General features: G+C 39.4%; 1 protein-coding gene across 1 annotated transcript in view; it reads right to left on the minus strand.

The window, feature by feature from the left end:
- The window catches only part of tlx2 (T cell leukemia homeobox 2), a 32,756-nt gene extending 21,635 nt beyond the window's left edge, over window positions 1-11,121 (minus strand). Inside the window, exon 1 of the mRNA XM_054597956.1 lies at window positions 10,763-11,121. The gene's annotated coding sequence lies outside the window, so the exon portion shown is untranslated. The remainder of the gene's footprint in view (window positions 1-10,762) is intronic.
- Between the last annotated feature and the right edge of the window lie 10,688 nt (window positions 11,122-21,809).

A 21,809-nucleotide genomic window follows, 5' to 3' on the forward strand; every position in this document is an offset into this window, starting at 1 on the left:
CACTTTTCCTTTTAAATGCAAACCGATTCATTGCGCTCCTCCAGCTGTTTGCTCAGATAAACCATCGATTAGACATCAGTCAGGCTCCTGGTCGGGCCTTTATTGAGTAAGTTGGTGAACCTTAAAGTGAATTACAGGAACTGTGCTCGGCCCCTCCGGTGAACTATTTAGTTGAATCTAATTTACTTTGATAAAGACCATCTATTTTATTTACTCTGATCGCCATCTTCATCGGGGGTTTATTGTGAGACTGTGGAGGATTTTTTTTTTTTGGAGAGGATTTAAAGAGATTGGGATTAAGGATGTATATTCTTTTTCAGAATTAAAATAAAGACAAGCTCCTGTAATTTTCATTTTTTTTAAAAATAGAAAATACACATATTTATATAATTGTTATTATTATAATTACTATAACTATTACTATTATTGTGATTATTATTATTATATTATTATTCCTAAAAAGTAGCAATGGCTGAATACTAACTATAATTTTGCAACAGATGCTTAGTCTATTACTATTATTGTGATTATTATTATTATATTATTATTCCTAAAAGTAGCAATGGCTGAATACTAACTATAATTTTGCAACAGATGCTTAGTCTATTACTATTATTGTGATTATTATTATTATATTATTATTCCTAAAAAGTAGCATTGGCTGAATACTAACTATAATTTTGCAACAGATGCTTAGTCAATTATGTCTGCAAAACGCCATTCATATTTTCCAAATCAATACTCAATCAATACATTCTACAATATGGCCTTCATAGATTTTAATATGCATTTCTCTTTTGTCTGCAGGAGTCACAGCAATTCTGCACAACTGCTGCAAGATGCACCACTGCAAAGGGACTGCTCATTATTATTATTATTTTATTTTTTATTATTATCAGAAACTGCATCCTGCTTTGCTGCTTAATGTAAATCTACTGTAGTTTCGATCATTGATGCTGTTTTTCTGGAGATCATTGATAAGCTATTTCCTGTCTGTCACATTATTTCAAATGAATATTTCATGTGGGTAATGCATCTTTTATTTCCCCCCCTAATGTAGCCACAGAAAAGCAAAATGGTCATCATATTTATTATAATTATATTCATTCTTTTTCGATCAGAAACATCTTATTCTCTCTCAAACTGCCACCAATTTAAATAAAATAAAAATGATTATAAAACGGTGCCAGATCTCTCCAAAACAAATAAAAACGAAACTAATTTATATTTGATATTTATGCTCCTTTAAAGGCCTCATTCCACAGTCTGCCGTGAGAGCCTGTTGTGCACATGCGTGGTATTGAAGCCTAATTGGCCGTATCATTGGCTTTTGTCTTGTTTACAAAGCGGGCAACAGGAGAGGTAATTTAATTTCCTCTGCAGCATTGAGGAGCCACCAGCCGCCTGTCAGCCCGAGATCAGCCTCCCAACCCCGGGCAGAGGGCAGGAGACCAGCCCGGGGCGATGAGGAAGAGGAGGAGGAGGAGGAGGAGGAGGAGGAGGAGGAGGAGGAGGAGGGTGACATCTGCCTGCAAACAAAAGTGTATATGAACGAAACCCTGGGACGTCATGGAGGGTAAACCCATACATCCATAACCCTAATAATATTATTCATATAGTCCTTAATAAAGAAAGATGGCCTTTTTTATTTTTAGTATAGTTTGTCACTTAGTTCATGAATACTTCCAAGAATACATATTGTATTTATTATTTATCTTCATTTGTATTATGTTTACATTTGTTTCAATTCTGACCCACAATACTGACATCATTCTATATTTATTTGCCCATATTCTTTTGCACCACTTCTATTCTGTTCCTGCCTCTGCTACTTACTGCTAGACTGATGTTTATTCTTATAATTATTTATTTTTTTTGTATTTTCCTTTTACAATAGACTTAATTTGTTGTTGCAACAATCTGAATTCTCCATCAATTAAGAGAGGGAAAACACAAATAAATGATTTTCTGAAAATAGCTTTGGGTGTATCGGCTGTTATTTAGGTGGAAACGATGAGCTGTACTACATTTTAATCTCCTTTAGAGTTCAATTCACAGATCATATTCATGTAGACTCATTGTCTGAAGGATTATCATAACAGGGATATGGAGTCTGTAAAGACAGTGAGAGAAATACTGGTGATTTTCTAAAATGCAGGAAATTAGGATTCTGTTTTTAATGATGATCACCAACTAGAGTTCATCTCCCTTTTCATTAACACCACAGATGGTGATGGAAATGCATTATTTCTAGAATGAAGAGAGACTGGGAGAGAGTTTGAGTCTGAGGAGCTGATGTACAAAAGCAAAAGACTGAAATATGACAGCGGCCTTTTTAAACCGAAGCCCCATTAAAGTGAAAGCAAAGCTGACAGTGTGTTAACAGTGGATCAGTTATTCTTTAGGAGATTAAACAATAGATTCAGTCACACTTTGTAGCTTGTCACTTGATGCAATGGGCTAACATGAAAATGGGCAATAGAGCTGTAATGGTGTTTATTTATTAAAGAAAAATGAACAATAAAATATAATAAGACAATATAAAAATCTGTATTTTCCCCCCTAACCCTGGTTACGTCCAAAAGCAATTAATTGAAGTTAATTTAAAAAAACAAAAACCCTTTTATAGTCTGGATTCTTGTTTATATTCCAGAAATCAAATAATATGTTTAAATTTATTTGCACCATGAAGGAAAAAGGCTTTTTTTTTTTTTTTTTTGTAAATGAACTCTTTGTTGGCATCATACACATCTGAGGAAGAATGAAACATGCACTGAGCTGTGTGTTCAGAGCATGGAGAGAGAGAGAGAGAGAGAGAGAGATGGCACATTAGGCCTGAGGGTGCATCATTATTAGAGAGCCTGGCTTCCCTCCCTCTCTCCCTCTTTCTCTCTCCCTCTCTCTCCCTCCAATCACAGGGGCGGTTCGAAGGACACAAACAGAAGAGACCCGAGAACCGTCGTGCAGCAGCTTCCGTCCCGGCTTCCCGCTCTCTAATTACGCCATGATACAATGCAATATTCCTCTGCAAATATTCCCACATAAATTCATTTCGCAGCCCATTAAAGATACAGCGGGTGAGATCATTTACATCACCGCGTCCCAGTGCAATACAGCGCGTTTACACACAGCCGCCAAATGTGCCAGGTCCCCCCGGTTGAACGGCAACCTGGTAGGCATTAACTCAACATAATGTCTCACAAATTAAAGTATTGCTGGGGCTACCACCGTGGCGTCAGATAAATGTGCTCTATTAGGAGGCCTCAAGCTGTGCGCAAAACAATTGATTGCTTGTTTGTGTTTTCATATGGCGTCCGCGAAACATGCAGAGTGATGGATGAGGGCCCGCCATCTCCAGTTGCTGTTAGTCGATTTGCTGGTGGTGTTTTTCTCTTCCCTTTCTCTAATAGGAGAGTCGGTCAGTCCAAACACACACACACACACACACACACACAACCACACACTTTATATTTTCTTTATTGAGGCTGTAGTAAGGCGGAGAGGGGGGGACGGTGCAGAGGGGGCTGATGGGAGTTGAACCAGGGCCAATAAGGGCAGATGTGATTGCAAAGCCAGCGAGGTGTTGACTGCAGTAATGTTCACTCTGCAGGACTTCATGTTCAGTTTCTATCCGCTGCTTGTGTCAGATTTAGTTTCGTTGTTTGTTCATATCTTTTTTTTTTTTTTTTTTTGGAATGTGACCAGTTTCTGTTTCCCGGACGAGGTCAGAACGACACCTAGCAGAGTAACAACAACATAAAGGTGTCACAGCTGTTTACTGTAAATAAAGCTTTTTGGCTTTTGACTTTTTTCGTTGTCGTGTCTCATTGTCCAACATGCCAACACTGGCTCAGTGAAGCTGCTGTGAGAGCAAACCGTATGATGAATGACTCTGATGAAGAGCTGAATTGCACTAAACTTATTATTCAAAATATTGGCCACATATTTAACATAGATTCTGTGACGCATTCTACTGTCCACAAATACTGAACATCAGTGTCTCGCAGTTTTGAGACTTGATTTGAAGGTACCGAACACTTTCAACGGCAGTTTCTACAATTTAGACACTTTATCCAAAAACAGCTTCATAGTCTTAAAGAGCCAGGCAAGAACAACAGGCAGATAGCAGATAGTAGTATATGTAGTGAACGACTGATTGTGAAAGTGAGAACAGGTGAGCAGGAGGTCTGAAGAGCGCGGCGCTAACGAGGGCCAGGTGAAATAATCAGGGCGGGGCAGAAAACACACAAAGACAGGAAGTGATGTGATCTGAAACATGAGGAAGAGTGAGTATCAAAATGAAACAGGAAACTCTAAACGTGAACGATATGACTGAAACAAAGGAACAAACATGGAGCAGGGCAGAATATGACAACACCTCTATATGACACCCATGTTTTCTTGGGAATAACTAGACAGTCAGAAAGATTGTTTGCAAACTCCTACACTGTTGATTGGGGTATGTTTTCTGTTAGCAGTATTTTAAATAAATGCAGTACTTTTTGGTACAACAGGGATAAGAGGTCTTTTTTATTCACCAAGATAGAAACTGGATTTGTTTAACCCTAACCAAGTCTTAACGGGTGGATCTAGTTCTATTTTTTTTCCCGGTTTTTAATCACCACTATATGAAACAATATATGAAATGGCTGTTGTTTTGATAAAGTAAGCAAGTAAAAGCACTTGGTCATGGTTGTAGGAAACGATTGTAGTCATGGTTAAATTTAAAACAGACAACAATTATTTCCATGAACTCAAGAGGTCCCTCGTCCGGATAATATAAATATATGTTGTTATCTTTTGAAACCAATTCTGCTGCTTTCCTGGTGAAGACATTCTCCCAAAAGATTGAATCAAACATGTGACCTTTCAGTCTCTGCTGAGAAGGATCATGAGAAGGATCTGTGTCGTTACTTTCAATCTTTGATCTAGTAATGAATACCTGCGTCAGACTGTAATCATCCACTCAAACCATTTGGATTCCCCAACTCAAACATGAAATGTGATTATGCTCATTTTCCACTGGACTGCAACTCCTTTAGTTCAAAGATAATGTAATTGTATTAAGTAATACGACCTTTTGTTATTGTTATCAACTACAGCAATGATTTCAATCTGAGAGGTTTGATTAAAAAAGTTTGAAAAACAAGCAAAGAACGACTACAACAACGACCCATAAATCATTATGACCTGTAAAATGTTGTTTTCGAAGTTCTCAAGATCACACTAAATGTTCTGCTAACTAATAGGTTTCATTCCAGATCTTTGGTGGTTAATGCTGTTGTGTTTCTTTACAAGCTGATGCACTCCACCACACTTCTGTTGCCAAATTGCATGACCGAACTTATGTTAACAAACTGTAAAAGGGTCCATAAACAAAGAGGTAAACAAACCAAAGACGTCTTGTTTACTCCTCCTTTTCTTGAACATATATGGAGGTACAACACAGCACAAAAGAGATTTATTTCCACCTGCTTGATTGCAGATTTGCATCATGCTGCTAAGTAAATGAAAGCCATTATCATATCTTTTGTACTCCACTCCGGAACCCCGTCTTCCATCAGCGTCTCTTGGTTGAAAACATTCATTACTGGAATCAGAAGGCTGCTGCAGTGAGTCCAGGTGAGAGCGAGCCGGGTCTCCGTGAGGATATCACGGCATTAATTGATGTTTAGCTCGATCAGTCTCACAGGTGCTGATTGCAGGTGCAGCGGCAGAATTGATGAGAATGCCCTCCCACTGCTCTTCCCCATTACTCACTTCCACCACCACTATCATCCTCACCCTCCTACCGACCCTCCGGCTGCCCCTCACACACCTCTGCCCGGTGATAAATACAAATATGGGTAGACTATGACCTCCAGTATGTGGTCATCATTAGGCACACAACCATGTTTCTTACCCTCTTAACAGCCACTTGTCTCAAATAAACCAGCAGTCTTACTACTTCCTTTAAAAAAGAGAAAAAAAATAATTTATATCATAAAGTTTCATTTGAGCTTAAATCCAATTTTGCAACATTTACAACATCCTGATCAGAGAAAAGCATGTTGGGAAACCGGCTGCATGATTTCCTGCACTATGGATGCTGAGTCTCGCGCTGTAAACTGGGTGTTTTATCTTGGGGATGCGAGCGGCCAAGAGGAGGCCTGGCTCGCAACGCCAGCCAAGGCAGCTAATTACATTTTCCATCTCGACAAGAATGGAGGATTCCTTCCTATGTTATTAATCATAATGAGTGGAATATAATAAGCTACCATACATCATGCCGTTGACAGTCGTAGTTTACCATTTGCAAGCCCCAGCATTCTTCTTCTTTTAATGGCCGTAAACTGAATTAATGCACACTGTGTTCGATACCTTAAATCAGCTTTGGATGGACTTTAAGCCTGACCCGCAAAGATTCTGAATAGAAATCAAGAATGTTACCGTCCAGGACTCAACTATAAATGTATGTGCATGCATCAGTGTGTCAATGTGACAAAAATACAACTGTTTCAGATACATTGAAAACATTTTTGGGTGAAACAGCATGCTGCCAGATACATTTTCTTATCAACAAAATTATTATAAAATAAACATATTTCTAAAATGTATGTCATACTGTGCATGAACAATGTTTGCTTATGATGCCAGGCCACTGTCTAACAAATCTGATTAAAATTACACAATAGAATGTTTTTTCCCTAACTTTAAATAAATACGTTGACTTTTTTTTTTGGAAATCTGCTTATTTGCTTTCTTGGCAGGCACTAGATGAGAAGGTAGAAACCTCTCTTTTGTCTGTACTGTAATATGTTGCTGGAGTTAGCAACTGGTTAGCTTAGCTTAGCATAAATACTGGAAACAGGGGGAAACAGCTAGCCTAGCTCTGTTGGAGGTCATCCAAAATCTCTATCTCTGCCAGAAAACAATTAAGAATGTTTCCCAAAATGTCAAACTATCCCTTTTAATAGTTGATTATTTATTCCTAGTCTGATCTCCTTGATAAATACTCACTTTTCCCTACACAATATATCTACTTCTGCATTGGCTCTAAAGGTTGCCCACTCACTAGTCACTATGAAACACTTTTAGATGTCTGTGTGCATGCATGTGCAGGTGTTCACCTGTTTCTGCAAGTGTTTTTGTCCCAGATATGATGTTGAAGGTGACAGTGAACTGCAAACCGAAAGCCATGTTTCTTCTTCTGTAGTCAACCCTGACATTTCTGAATCAACTAGGGGAAGCCGATTCTATCACTGTGTTTAATAACGGCCCGAAAAATGAAAAGATCCTGAAGGTAGCTATACCTCCTGAACGGCTATCTAGAGAGAGAAACAGCACTGCAATGTAATTTATCGTGACTGAGCTCACAACCCCCCGGGCTTCTCCTTCCAAAGGAAAAAAAAGAAATCTTAAAAACTCAACAAATAGGAAATAAAGGCCTTTCTCCTCTTAATCCCCCTCACCTCAAGGGTGAAAGACACAGGTTAAAGACTTCACAGCCGCACACCAGCAAGATAAGGTCCGAGTCAGTTTGGTCAGTATTTCGATAACTTCATCAATCGTGGAAAATGCAATCAGATACAGTCCAACTCTACGCCGCCGCTGCCCTCTGGGAGGCTGAGAGAGACATTCATTTTGGCGAGGAGGGCACACAATCTCCCTTTTGTAATTAAGAGTACCCAAATAAACTGTGTGTGTTACCCCTGAAGTGGAACAGTTAGAAACAAATAAAAGGCTAATGAAGAAATGATTGCTCTCTTACAGGAAGAGGGAAGAGAAGGAATCTTAAGGCAGAGAGCTGCTCGGATGCTGCAGTCTGAACTAGCTTTGCTCGTGGTTGAAATCAGTTGAAAGCAAATGAGGATGGGTTCGTGCATGTACTCGTGCATGTAATGGTGTGTTATTTAAGAGCAGAGTAAACTAAACTCAGATGATGAGCGTGCATCTATGTGTCTGAGGAAATGGAAAGGTAGGTAGCATATACAGATGGTCTGCCAGTGGATCCAGTATCAACTGTTCCTAAAAGGACTAATGATCCATTCACATATTTGAATGCACATTTTTAGGTATCACATAAGAATGGCTGTATGGAAACTGCACACTTAAATGAAACTTCCACAATTCTGCTAAACAATTTTTATGCTTGTTTGAAGCGTTTTTGTCTTTATTCATGAGGCGGTAAATGGGATATGGAGACACCTTTCCCATATAAGTTCTGATGTAGCATTACATTACATTACAGTTATTTAGCAGACGCTTTTATCCAAAGCGACTTACAGTCAGTAGTATATTACATATCATTCACCCATTCACACACTGATGACAGGCTACCATGCAAGGTGCCACCATCAGACTCTAACTAACATTCATCATCCAGTCCACACCGATGGCAAGCCTTCGGGAGCAACTTGGGGTTAAGTGTCTTGCCCAAGGACACATCGACTGCCAAAGCCGGGTATTGAACCACTGACCCTCTGATTGGAGAACTACCTTGCTCTCCACTACGCCACAGCCGCCCCTTAACTTACACAGCAAACACTTAACTCACACTGCCGTCTTCTTCTATATTCCCACAACGTGCAAATTCTTGTCTTCGTCTTCAGACAGCATCACACCAGGCCAATACATGAAAGAACTATTAAAAATTGTCGAATCTAATGAAACTATAAAGCAAGAAAATCTCTGCCTGTCTGTTTGATAAGTGTATTTCTGTCTAAAGGATGTTTCTGACTGTAATTAACTGGACTTGGGTGTGTTTGTCTCTATGCTGATTTAATTGTCACGTAACTTGCGTAGTGTATTTACGGCACTTCTGTGGTTATTGTAACCGAAATGACTATCTTTTCCTGAACATAACTAAGTAGATTTGTTGCCTTAACCTAACTAAGTGGTTTCCTGTGAAGACGTGAGTTTATTTTGAAAAGACTGTAGAAATATAACGAGCAGAAGTTGACGTGTGTAGCTGGCTCTTGAAGGAAAACGCACCAAAAATGAGGAATAACTTCTCGTAAGATGTCACACAATCCGTTGTATGAGGACACGTTGGTCTAATTGACCCTTGGAGCCCAAACTGTCACTAATTGCACTCTCTGAGTAAATATTATCAAATTTTCGGAAGAACAGAAATGTGGATTCAGAGAGAAGCAGACAGAAGGTGTTTACAATATGCGTTTAAAGGATGTAAATCAGGTTAAAAAGACAAAGACAGAAGCTAAAGATTGAGCTGACCAATGCAACACTATGATTGGCCAGTCTGCGGGTATATTTGCATTTATTAACAATTCAAATGTTTGCTGAAAATGATCTTGACAGTTGAATAGAAACATGGCCATAGATGATTGACAGTAGACAGGACGCCCCAGTTTCTCCCTTGTGTTTCCCAGCGCTCCTCACCCCTCTCGTCTTCCATGTCCCTGGCTTCTTTCTGAGTGTATAGGTGGGTGTTTGAGTCTCTTCCTGTCTTGCTGTCAACCTGGGCCCAGTCCACCTTCACACCTGCCTGCAATCGGCTCATCACCTCCTCGGCTCACACATCTGCCATTCATCAGCTCATCAGCTCTGCAGCATATCTGCTCCTGCTCATCACGTATTCACAGCCAGCTTCTTTGGTAGAATCACGTCTGAGGCTACTCTTTAGTTTATTCCCGTGATAGAATATTGTCTTATTGTAGTCAACTGCATCCAGTCTGTCTACCACCCTCCTTGCCCTGTCCAGCAATCCAGACATCAGTCCAATATCTCCAACTTCTACCTCAGCAATAAATTCCACTCATTTTAAAACCTCACTCTCTGTGTCTGCTGTGTTTGTGCAGTTCTCTCACTCACTGGTTGTTACAAAACTGTGATATTTGTTGTCCATGTTAAGCTTAAAGTGGGGCTTTGTGGGGCCAACTATCCACCCTGACTTGATCCAAAGAGGTTTTGTGGTGTTAAAACAATGTCATGTAACTTGGGTTCGACATTCTGATTCCCAAACACATTCTGTTCTCAAATGTCAAGATCTTTTATGCTTAAAACGTGTGTCTTTTGAAATGTTTAAACGAATAATAAAGACGACCACAGAGAACAGTTCAATGCATTGAGAATAAGTTTGATTATTTAATGTGATTTCCTTCATACATTTGCCACACCTTGACATTATCAAAAAATAGATTTAGATTTCAGAAGAGCATTAACAGCATTTTGCTTTGTATAGTTGAATACATTTTCATGATAATGCAGTTTGACCTGAAACACCTGACTTTTGATGTTTGTTTGCTACTTTTTAAAGGATCCGAACACTTTGTCCCCAAACTGTCTGAGTCCACTCATGGCCGGAGCTGTGAATCACTTAAGCACGTTAAGCATCCGAAAGCTTTCCATAATTAAAATGTTTCTCAGTGTCTCTGTTACCTTATATTTCTTTAAGTGTGAGCAGTGTTTACTTTTTCCTGGCAGATAACTGACGGCAGATCAAGACGCAGAGCCACTTGCGATGAAAGGTTTTGACTGCAAGGATGAAAGTTTGCGAATTCCAAAGTACAACTCCGTCTCCAGTTACAAAGCGAGGTCAATCCACTTGCGGTGACTAGATTTTAGTGGTGAGGGCGCCATAGGTGGATGAAAACACACAGCCACAGCAGACATGTCAGCTATTTCAAGACTTCAGCTGTCTCGCCATGTCGACACATTTAAATATCCTTTTTTTTTCTTTCTGGGAGAGCCCTGAGAAGAAGATGAAATTTGCTAATGTGTCATCAAAAAGTTGATCGCCCGTGGAAAGTGTGGCACATACCTTTACACGGAGCCGTTGCAGAGGCTTGTTGGGGATATCGGCGTATCAACGTTCATCTGAAATGTGATCTTCCACATCTGCTCCGTTCCACCGCGGCCAAAATTCCTGGCTACTGTAACTAAGGGGATTGTTTTGTTCCACGGCAGTGCAACTTCTACCCTCCTTTGACTGTCCACACATAAAAGTGTCATGATTGAAATATCTGGAATGAGAATGAGTGAAGCGGCTGCCATTTTCAACAGCTTGTGTGAAGCGCCTCTGTCGGCGGCGGCACGGCCGTCCAAGCAGGAGGAAAATGCATTAGTCCCAACGGATCACGGTCCTCCGGAAACCAGATACTGGGCTTTTATTAAGAAGGACACAAGTTAATTTATGTCAGAGCTTAAAACGGACCCGTTGCTGCTTCTTATGTTAATGATGAAGCAGGTGTTGTGGGGTTTAACCTCACAGCAACAACTGGCTCTGTGTCAAGGTCTGAATCCAAATGTTTTCATTTCCAAAAGATTATTATTGTTTAGAAGGTTAATATCTCTCATGTTTTATTGAAACAAACCCTGAGGGATCTTTAGAAAAATAAGTACAAGAACATGCAGGCACAAGTTTTGTCCTCTTATAAAGAAGTCCATGAGAAGGAAATCATACGCGAACGTTACACAGCAGCAGAGTCAGAGAAGGAGCGTGACACTGTTGAACTTTGCTCGGCGTGTCCGTGCACGCAGAGGGCCTCCGCTAATATCGACGCATTCCCATCTGCCATTGTCTTGGCAGCGCAGAAGCTTCAAGATCACAGCTTGGGGAAAGAAAAAAAAAGAAAAAGAAACCAGCCTAACATCTACCTCCCTCCCTCCCTCCCTCCCTCACTAACTCACAAGCGGTGATCGACACAATGACTCAAGGAATGAGCACTTCAACTAATGCTGAAGAGAGGCATCTGGATAGCATCTCTTGTCTGGATCCTCTGAACTCTCCAGCCTCTTGAAACGTTTTGTCGCCATGCTGTCCGGGGCTCTGCCATTTTCATTCCAGTGCAGCAGCTCGGCTCTTCCACCTGTCATCTGCACTCTGAGCTCCCTGAAGGCCGACCTGCTGACAGCCACCCCCCCCACCCGAACGTGAGGGGAGTCACAACAACAGCGCCGGGGGAGAAGTGCATTGATACAGCCTATACGTACTGTATTTAGCTGTCAATGTGCTCCTCTGCTGATGGAGGACTCAATATTCTCGCACAATTAAAACCAACCTTTGTGGGGACTAATCGCTCCGCAAGTTACTGAAGGGAACAGAATTTTATTAAGTAGAATATCAATAATAGTTAGAGCTTAAGCCCCTGATGTCAGCCAGAGGTAACAGCTTGGAGAAATGAGAGGCTTAATCATCAGAAAGAATACAGTCTGGAGCACTGCAGCAAATCTTTTTTGTGGTCCGTTTTTGCTACATAGTGCATTTATTTTATGCCCTTTTTAATTGAGCAGTAGTAAAGAGTAGTACGTCTAGAAAAATGTAAAATGTCATTAATTTCTACTATTAAATTGTACAATAAATGTCAATGTTATTTGTAGGCTTATCTAGCGGTGTTATGTTGTAAATACAACGTATGACTTTCACCCAGGAGGCCGCTGTTTGTGTCCCGTGTGTGTACCAGAGGTCAAAACTTTGTTATTTTACCAAAAATGTTCATTATTTACATAACTTTTATTCCTAATAATGCCGTAGTTTTTTAAACCAAAACCACAATCATTTCCTAAACCTAACTAAGTTGCTTAATGTGAAGATGTAAGTATGTAAGTATTTTGCAAAGAATCTTTGCATATTGCAAGTGGAAATTGACAGATGTTGACGGACACTCATAAAAATGCATGAAAAATGAAAATATCATCCAAACTGTTGTATTAGGATTGGTTGCTAGGTTATGTAAAGTTGTGTATTCCTACATCGCGTATGTAACTTAGCCCTCTTTACTTCGTGACAAACGTACTTATTTGAACCCAAATCATGATCTTTTCCTAAACATAACCAAGTAGTTTTGTTTCCTCAACCTAAGTTGTTGTCTATGAACATGGAAGTTTATTTTGAAAAGACTCTGAAAAGATGTAATAAGCAAAAACAGACAATTGCAAGACTGACGCTTAAGAACAAGCTGACATATAAAGAACTTTTATGATTAGTTGTTATAGACTATAGTTTTGTATTATTATTGACGGATTATGGCACAATGGAGTTTAATGTCTTAAATAATAATGTATTTTTTTCAATTAAGCAAACAATTTTGCAAGAGCACCTGTGAGCTTAGTGCCCTTTAGACCACCTCGATGTAGTTCAGAGTGCCTTGTTGATAAATTGTATGGTTCAATCCCCGACTCCCCTTATCCATGTTAATGCTAAATTCCTCCCAGTATATGTAAGAAAATAAATTTAAGTTTTCTTAATAAGAGGTGTCCAAAATAATGCAATACGCAAAAATATTGGTTAATAAAAGAAATAAATAATAAAATATCCCAAGATGTTTTGTTTTTTTTGGTTGCACATTCCAGATTTCCCGGTCCGGGTCTTGTGGGCACTATGAGCACTCGTGCACTGCTGGAGACGGTTTGTATTTCACTCTTAAATTTCAATTTGTATCTTGCTGTTTCCTCAAGTGCCCGTACTTGATGCTATAATTACATTTGGGCAACGGGGTCTACGGTATTTCAATTAGGAAGAATGGGGCCCGTTTCACCGTTGCAGCCCCACAATTCAGGCCGACTGGAATGCAGCGATGTCATGTGATCACATGATAAAGGCCAACCAAGCAGGACACCCACCTGGGTGTAATTTTACTGCAAAAATATTGCCTAGTTAAAGCACTACAGCAGCGAAATTTACCTTGGTGCAAAACTTTAGTAATGAAGAAACTGCATTACATGGCAGTCTTATTCCAAATGTTCCATGTAGGAATAATTAGAATTAGAATAAGCAAAATTTTAATGTCTGTCTCTCTGCAGGTGACAGTAAATTATCTTTGCCATGGTTCCTCGGTGAAAACACAACATATAAAAGAAGAACAATTAGACACAATACAAATACATAAAACATCTGTTTAAGCCCTCTCAGAACCATCGCACCCAGCATGTGAAGCTGCGGGGGTCAAACATAAATTTCAGAATCTCATAAGAGTATACATTCAACCACATCATGAACAGGACAAGATTTGCAGTCATTAACATTCGCCGGGATCAACAGGGAAATAAGTTTGACCGGTTGCAGTTGTGTTACTTTTATAGAGCCTCGATACTGATCTCTTGGTTTTCACAGGATGTCTCCTTTCACAGCGTGTGAGAACGCCCTCAGCCTCCATCGCCGTAGACGTGATACGTGCGGTTCAAACCATTGATGTCGGCCCATAATAACCCCGAGACAAAGCTGAGGGTGTTTGGAGAAACACAAATACTACCACCATGGCTTTGCTTTCAATAAAGCTGGGCCCGGATTCATTCAGCCGCACATCTCTGATCTCCTGCTTGAGTTGCATTCCTCCTCACCTTGACGGATGCTGATGGGGAGATCAGGTTGATGGTCATTAACGGTGAAGATGGTTAAACTGATGAAACCTGTGATCTTCTCTGATAAGGCTGAGGACTGTTTCTTGTTGATGACAGCGTAACAGCTGTGTTTTTATATGATGGATATCAGAAATTTAGTTTCTCAGAGTCAACATGTTTACAGGATGGAAAAGTTATCTAATCAAGAAGTATTATTACACATTAAGGCGGACTCACTTAGTACTGTCTCTTTAATAATATTCAGTGTAATTGCAACATAATTCTTTTTTGAAGCATGACTATATTTGAACTATATTTACCCGACTTTATTAATGTAACTTGTGTACTTAACTAATGCAACGTATGTAAGTTACGTAACAAACTCAACAAACTTTATTAACGAACATAGGCCCTACATATTTTAACCATAACCATATCATTCCTAAACTCTAATCACAAAGTTTGTTTTCTAAACATTCTTCTTCACTGATCGCTTGTATTGCCGGACATTCGCACAAAAACATTCAAAAATTACTTTTTTTTGCAAGATATAATACAATATTAGGTTATGTTTTCTTGTCAGTCATGTTGATTTTCAGTCATTATTCTCATTATATACATGATGCTGTCGATACATTTTTTATTTCTAAATATATTTAATGTGGACACACTAATATACATAGTATATTCATAGTATAGAAAAAGATTTATCATTTTGATGATTATTTTGCCCTTATTTTGTTCGATGGATGTGATTTTCAAAATAAGGATATTGTAATGTAAGTTTCTATAGGTTTTTGAATATATATATATATATATATATATATATATATATATTCTAATTTTTAACATGTTTACCAAACATTATTATTGAACGGTTAAAGTACATTGACATAAGTCATGTCTGCTGTGAATCTTTTCCCTGACACTCTCCCCTCTCAACATGTGCTTAAAGTCCAGATTGGCTAATCTGAAGAATCTAGATAAGAGGAAAAAGCAATACTTAGAGAGGAAGTACCCTTATGAGACTGACGAGCCGAGCAGCCAGCATCCACCTCGCTCTCACATCTCCAACCGAGAGGAGATAGGGGCCGGAGGAAGGCATGTCCAATTGCACATTTGACTTATGACTTGCCCTAATCGTGCAATCTACTTCATGAAGGATGGTGGTTAATGGGGTGTGGATGGTAGTTTCTCACTAAGTGCCATCATTCATACGTTTCAAGCCTCAGTAGCTTTGCTTCAACTGTCAGGAATGAAATGCTTAATGAAAAAAAAAAAAGAAACACATTGTTTCCACACTTTGTCCATACTCATTTGGAACAAAATCTTCTTATTTGTTTTTCCAGCACACAGAAATTGTCAGCACCTAAAAAATTGCTACTTTGAATATTTGAGATGTGCATTAGAAATTAAGTGTATTCCACCTTTTCAGACATTATAAGACACTCAGGGTAAAGTTGTCAGCTCAGGGTCTAAGTTCTAAAATGTGAATCAATGTTTCAGTCAGACGGCTGAATGCTCGACAGTCTCCCTGTTGCTAAAAGTAAGAATGCACAGTCAGCAAAGCATCCCTGAATAAATAAAGGCTGAATAGAAGAAAGCAAACAGGATTTTGTTCATCCATATTCCTCTTATTGTATTTTTCTATATCTTAGCCATTGCTGTAAAAAACATGTAGCTTCAATTATAAAGTGTGTTGTTAGCCTTTTGTTGAATTAATGAATAATTTTGTCATTCCGGCCCGTACAAAACGGATTAAAGTTACAAACAATAGAACAGAATTTCAAGTCATGCACACAATCATCTAAAAAGAAATAAAAGTGCTGAAACTAATCCTACGTATTAGAAAAAACAGCAATCTGCAAAAACATTTTTGTTGTATAACTATAAAAAACACATGATCGTAACAAGGAAAACAACTATTAATTTGACATGTTTGCCCGGCAGCAACAGTAAGTCTTAAACCCGTGTGATACATGATTATCTTCCAAACAACCAACATCTCATAACAGGATAAGTAAAAGCAGCCGTCTCCTCCGTCGGTTACCTCCCCACTCCCATCGCTCAGCGCCTCACCTCCACTAATTGAAACAACAACCAACTAACTTTTTTTTGTCAATGTCAGCAACACCAGTGCCAAACCAATTGCATCCAATCAGTTTAATTCGCATTGGGCTGTGGTGGCGGACTCACGCTGATAGCGGCCTATTGTTTAAAATGAACCTCTGAATCTCTGCCCTTCCTCCTTTTCTTCTCCTCCTCCTCTTTAGCTCTGCTACTGAAGAGATGCACTGCAAGAAATGTGTCTCAAGAAGTACTGTCAATATTCACTTCTTTCTTTTGAGATTATTATTGTTTAAATGTGTAATAAGACAAGATGTTGGACAATTTAGTTTTATCTGCAAAGACATTTATCTTTTTTTTATTCACATTTTACACAAATGGTTATGATATCTTAGAATAAAGCACCATCTGATCATGGCAAACATCACCTTACATCACCTTTGTAGCAGATTATTTGCCCCCAGATAAAAAAGATGAAAGCCTGATTAAATGATTTCGTATTTACACAATATGAAAAACAAAAATGTGAAATGTGAATATGTTTCAAAAGCTTTAATATTCACAGTTACTGTGAGTTAATCTTCTGTATATTTTACCACAAAGGAAAGGTTGCATTTTTGAAACAATCTTCATATTTTTTTGCAGCGTGTTCGATGCCGCACAGTTGCTGCCTAAGCAGGCGGATCCTCTAATGAACCAGCGGGTATCAGCAGATGTGGGTCCATAACTTAATTTTCCCCCTCAGCTATAGAGCAGATCCTATGGCGTGTAAGTGGTCTTGATGGATGAGCACTACAGCTCATCATACCCCCGCCATCAGCACCCACCCCCAGCATCCAGCACCCTTCAGTCCTATCTTTACTGTCCCACAATATCCACGTTACTGCACATTTTACTGCCTTGATTTAATTCAACACTGATTATTTGCATTCTTGTAGAAAGGGAGATAAAAATAGTGTTAACTGCATTAACAGAAGCCCACATTTGAAAAAATGAGGTGCCTACCCATCTCATCATTGCTTGAAACATCAGAGCATCATCACTGTCAACAGATCCATGACGGGTAAGCGAACACCATCTTATGATAAAAAGCTGTTGAAAGCTCCAGAAACAGTAAGTAAACCTTGAGTCTTAGAATGAACTCTCAAGATTAATTTTCAGTATAAAGCCCCATTCGCAGGGGACTAGTGCTTTTAGGGGACCTCATGAGATTTAGAAATCAGCACCCATGTCTTTACTTCATGCAGCACATTCACACAGGATAAGTGAAGTCTGTTTTTCACTCAAATTCACTGACATTAGCACCAGGATATGATATTATGTTTGATAGTATAAATAATATGACAATGGCCTATTATATTTATATAATACTTACAAAGTCCTCTAGCCTTGGTTCGAATGGGTCGCCATGCTGTGTTGTGAAATGAGCCTCATAAATCCCGTCAAAATTTTTATTTATTTAAATTTATTTGCAATTTATCATTGCAAACACATGATTCTTGACTGGGAAAGATGCAGAAATACACGCAGTGAAAACAAAAAAAAAGACCTAAAATCAAAGAAATTCCACAGGAGTAAAATAATCGAATGACCTCGAATCACCCCCCGCGAGATATAGTAGGTCATTTGGGGTGGAATTCTGAACATGGCAGATTTGCACAGGATAAAGATCAGGGATTACTAGAAGTCCCCAGGTAATACTAGTCCCATGGGGATAGGGTTTAAAACAGCATGGAAAAGACAATAAAATCCAGATCCAGATTCAGTCAATAGTCATGTTTCTATTAATATATATAGCATATTTTAAGCAAACTTTTGAAATCTTGCAAAAGAGAAATGCAAATTAAGCACCTTTCAATAAACTGGTTTGGAGTGAATTAACTGCGAATGGCTGTAATCCAACAGAGTAGAAGAACTAGAGGTTGTGAACCAGAAACAAAACAAGTCACCTCCCTATCTTACCCATCTAAGAGAGAAAATGGAGAGACATCTTCAGGAATTCGTGTCAGCCATGTTTCAGGAGACAAAGACAAATTAATGCAATGATTAATGAACAGGAATATCCGGGAGACAGACAATCAGTCATATTCCAACCAAGGTAACGTTTCCAGCTGCTCAGATCTGCTGATCAAGCAGGAATTGTTTGTTTTATTGAATTTGAAACTTTTTTTACATAATCGTTAAATTGAAATATCAAATAGAATCTGATTGGAAAGACCCAAATTACAAGTCACTCTTGTTGCTGTTCGTCAGAATACAGTTGGAAGGAATAACTAATCTTCTGTGTGGACATATCATCATCTCAGAGAGGTTTGTCTATACTTCGCTCACTGAATAGGTTTGTCTTATTTAACACTTTTATAATATAATTTCTTCCACTATCTTTCACCAAACAGCAGACTATAAATTAACACCTAGTGGGTGAACATAGTGGAGCATTTTGCAGCCAGATGTTTCCCTCAGGAGTTGGAGGAGACCAAAACAAACCTTAAAGAAGAGTAAAAATTTGACTTAATATTGCTATTGCTGTGTCTGCTGGATGTGTAAATAGAGTTTGCCATCATCACCAAATCAACTTTGTCAGGATGTAGGCTTAACCCTTGGCTAAAAAATATTTTTTTTGTAAGTATGGTCCCACTTCCTTAATATGATGTTATTCTGAATGTTGAGGTGGGGCAAAAGCTGGGAATTATGGATTTTGAAGCCTTATTGTTTGGAGTTTTGTACAGAAAAAGGTCATCATTAAGAATCACTGCATTCCAGGAACATTAAGTGTGCATTTCACGTTGCCTTTTAAGTTTCTAAACCATGCCCACTGCTGGATGTATCCATGTGTGATGCATTTTGTCATACCGATATTTTTACAAGTTAATCCTAAACGAGGTAAAGTCATTCAAATGTGTAATTTAGCATGACGGCCCGCAGTGTGAAGGAAGTTTAAGAGGTGGCAGAGAGGCCAACTGAACAAACAAATCCAACCCACATACACACACACACAATCACACACACACACACACACACACACACACACAACGTCTTCTCAACATATCCTCTGTCCCTCTCAAGGGCAGCGAGCTGTGGTTGCTGCTGCAGGGCCGAGGGGACCATGTGGCGAGGCGTCCATCTGGGGTAACCCGAGTCCACGCAGGGTAAGCCCACCGTGCGTCGGTGCACTCTGTTGACTGTTTCAACAGACATGTTTTCCCAAAGCAAGAAAAAAGTACACTAAGAGGGGTGCCTTAAGTCACGGCTCAGTTCACCGAGCTATCTCGCTTGAGGAATCTGATCTCACTCACTTAAAGACTGCGGCTTCCCTCAGCTGCACTGCTTCAACCGGCTCTCCTGCTAAAGATTTACACCTCAACTTTAATGTTAAATTAAGAAATAAATTGTGCTCAAAGAGGGGATGATGTTTACTGAGGTGCACAAATGTCTTTCTTCATACATATTTATAAAATCAACACATTTGTGCAGCCGCTACACGCTTCTATAATGTCTAGATGAAGTTTGAGTCTGTGTTCTTTTATCTTTCCCTCCCTTCAATTCACCTGCGGATGCAGTTGCAATCAAAAATGCTAATTACCCAAGTGGCTTAATCAACATTAGAATAATTACGCCATTAGAATACAAGCAAGCTGTGATGAATATGGGTTGGTAAACTCGTGTAAAACATGTGCTGTTTATTTGATTAACATCGGGATACAAAGATGGCTCCCCAACCAACAAAACAGGTGATTGATTGGAGAAGCAAAGCAGAGGCTGGATTCCTTCAGTGCGAAGCAACAAAGAATTTACTACATGTGTTTGATTCATTCCCTCTATCTGGTGTTGTTCTTTTTCTATTCTTGTTTCTGCTGTACACAGTTTTAAACAGACACAAACCCAGTTATGAGCATGTTAAGTCAGCAAGAAGATCTCACAAAAGGCATAGTTCTGATTCTCAGGCCTCTCAAATACCGATGCTTTGTCAAAACTCTCGCCGTCTGATATCGATGCACAAGTCACCTTTTATTGCTAAGTAACGTTAGAAAGTGACGGCAAGGGGAACTGACCAAGCGCCAGTATTTGACAAGTTGAGACGAGAACCTGTTGATTTTTGGTACAGCAATACCCATGATCCTGCTGTGGAGACTCAAAGGCATGATGCAGAACGGTTGCAACTTTTAAAATGCTTTGTTGTTGCAGTTACAAACAAAACACCATAGTTGCTGAATTCATCCAAAACTGATCCAGAGCATCCAGAGTTTCATGCAGTGGAAGTAACTGAGTCAGACACTTAACATTGTCCATGGGGAAAAATAAAAGGGTCTTTTACCTCCCAAAACAGGGGTGCCTGAAATAGTTCATATGACTGCGTAAATAGAACTTTTATGTTTTTAAATCTCTGGCCATTAAAGCGCTAAGTAGACTCAAAATGTTAATGTCTTGGGAATCAGAAGTATCTAAAAAAAAAATACAATGCCTTTCAGTTAATCAAAGAATTGAAATCACCTCCAATTTACAAAAAGAATGAGTAGCCTACTTCTCTTTTTTTTTTTTTTTTGCTAAAATAATTGATTTCCAATTGAATGGGAACTGGGCTGAGCCACTCAGATCATCATCAATATTTAAGTGAGCGCTGAATAAGTGGGATTTAAGCACTGTTTTGCTGACGTTTTGACCTTAAGTGTCTCATTTTGGAGACAAGGAGGGGGAGCGTTTTAGGGGAGGGGGGCGGAGCCACGTCAATATTGAGACACACACAAGTCAATTAATGCCGTAAAGTGTCTTTTCTCCTCTTTCTCTGTTCTTCCCTGAGTGACAGACTGAACTCTGAACACCATCTGCTAAGAAATCTCTCTAAACTTGACCCCAACGCCCCGAGCGGTTGGCCGACCTCTGCAGACGGATCCAGATAACCGGACCATCCAGAAAGCAGAAAACCTGGACGTGTGTCAACCCGACGTGGTGTGAGGGTTAGATGATTTATCGTGTCTCGCCCTGGAGATTCATAACCTGCATTCAGCAAAACAAAAGCAGCAGGAATACAGCGGGTGAAGGGCGGGGGGGGGGGGATTAACAGCCCATAAATCTGCCAGAGAGGTCCACAAGTGTTCTGTCTATGCTGCTATTTAAGATGACGGACACGAGGGCTAGACAGCGCGTTACCCAGAATGCATTCCACACAGGCGCCTGAGTAAGGTGCACTTGCACTGACTCGCAGTTGATTATGCAGGATCTGTTTTTCATCTTTTCTCACAGTTTGAGACGATGTCTGAGACGCCCAGAGGCTGCAGGCCAGCTTTTAATTATAAAGGGGAAATGTTTTATTTTTCTTTATTCAAAACAGGAAAGTAATTCATTGTCTTCCATATTGTTTTAGAAAAGGGCGAGGAGGACACGATACTCATTAAATGTACAGATATTTGCATTTTTTTCTCCTCCAAGGGGCATGTGGGGCGATTGGTTTCATATAAACATTA

The sequence above is a fragment of the Anoplopoma fimbria genome, chromosome 4 (assembly GCF_027596085.1).
Source record: "Anoplopoma fimbria isolate UVic2021 breed Golden Eagle Sablefish chromosome 4, Afim_UVic_2022, whole genome shotgun sequence".
Lineage (NCBI taxonomy): Eukaryota > Metazoa > Chordata > Actinopteri > Perciformes > Anoplopomatidae > Anoplopoma > Anoplopoma fimbria.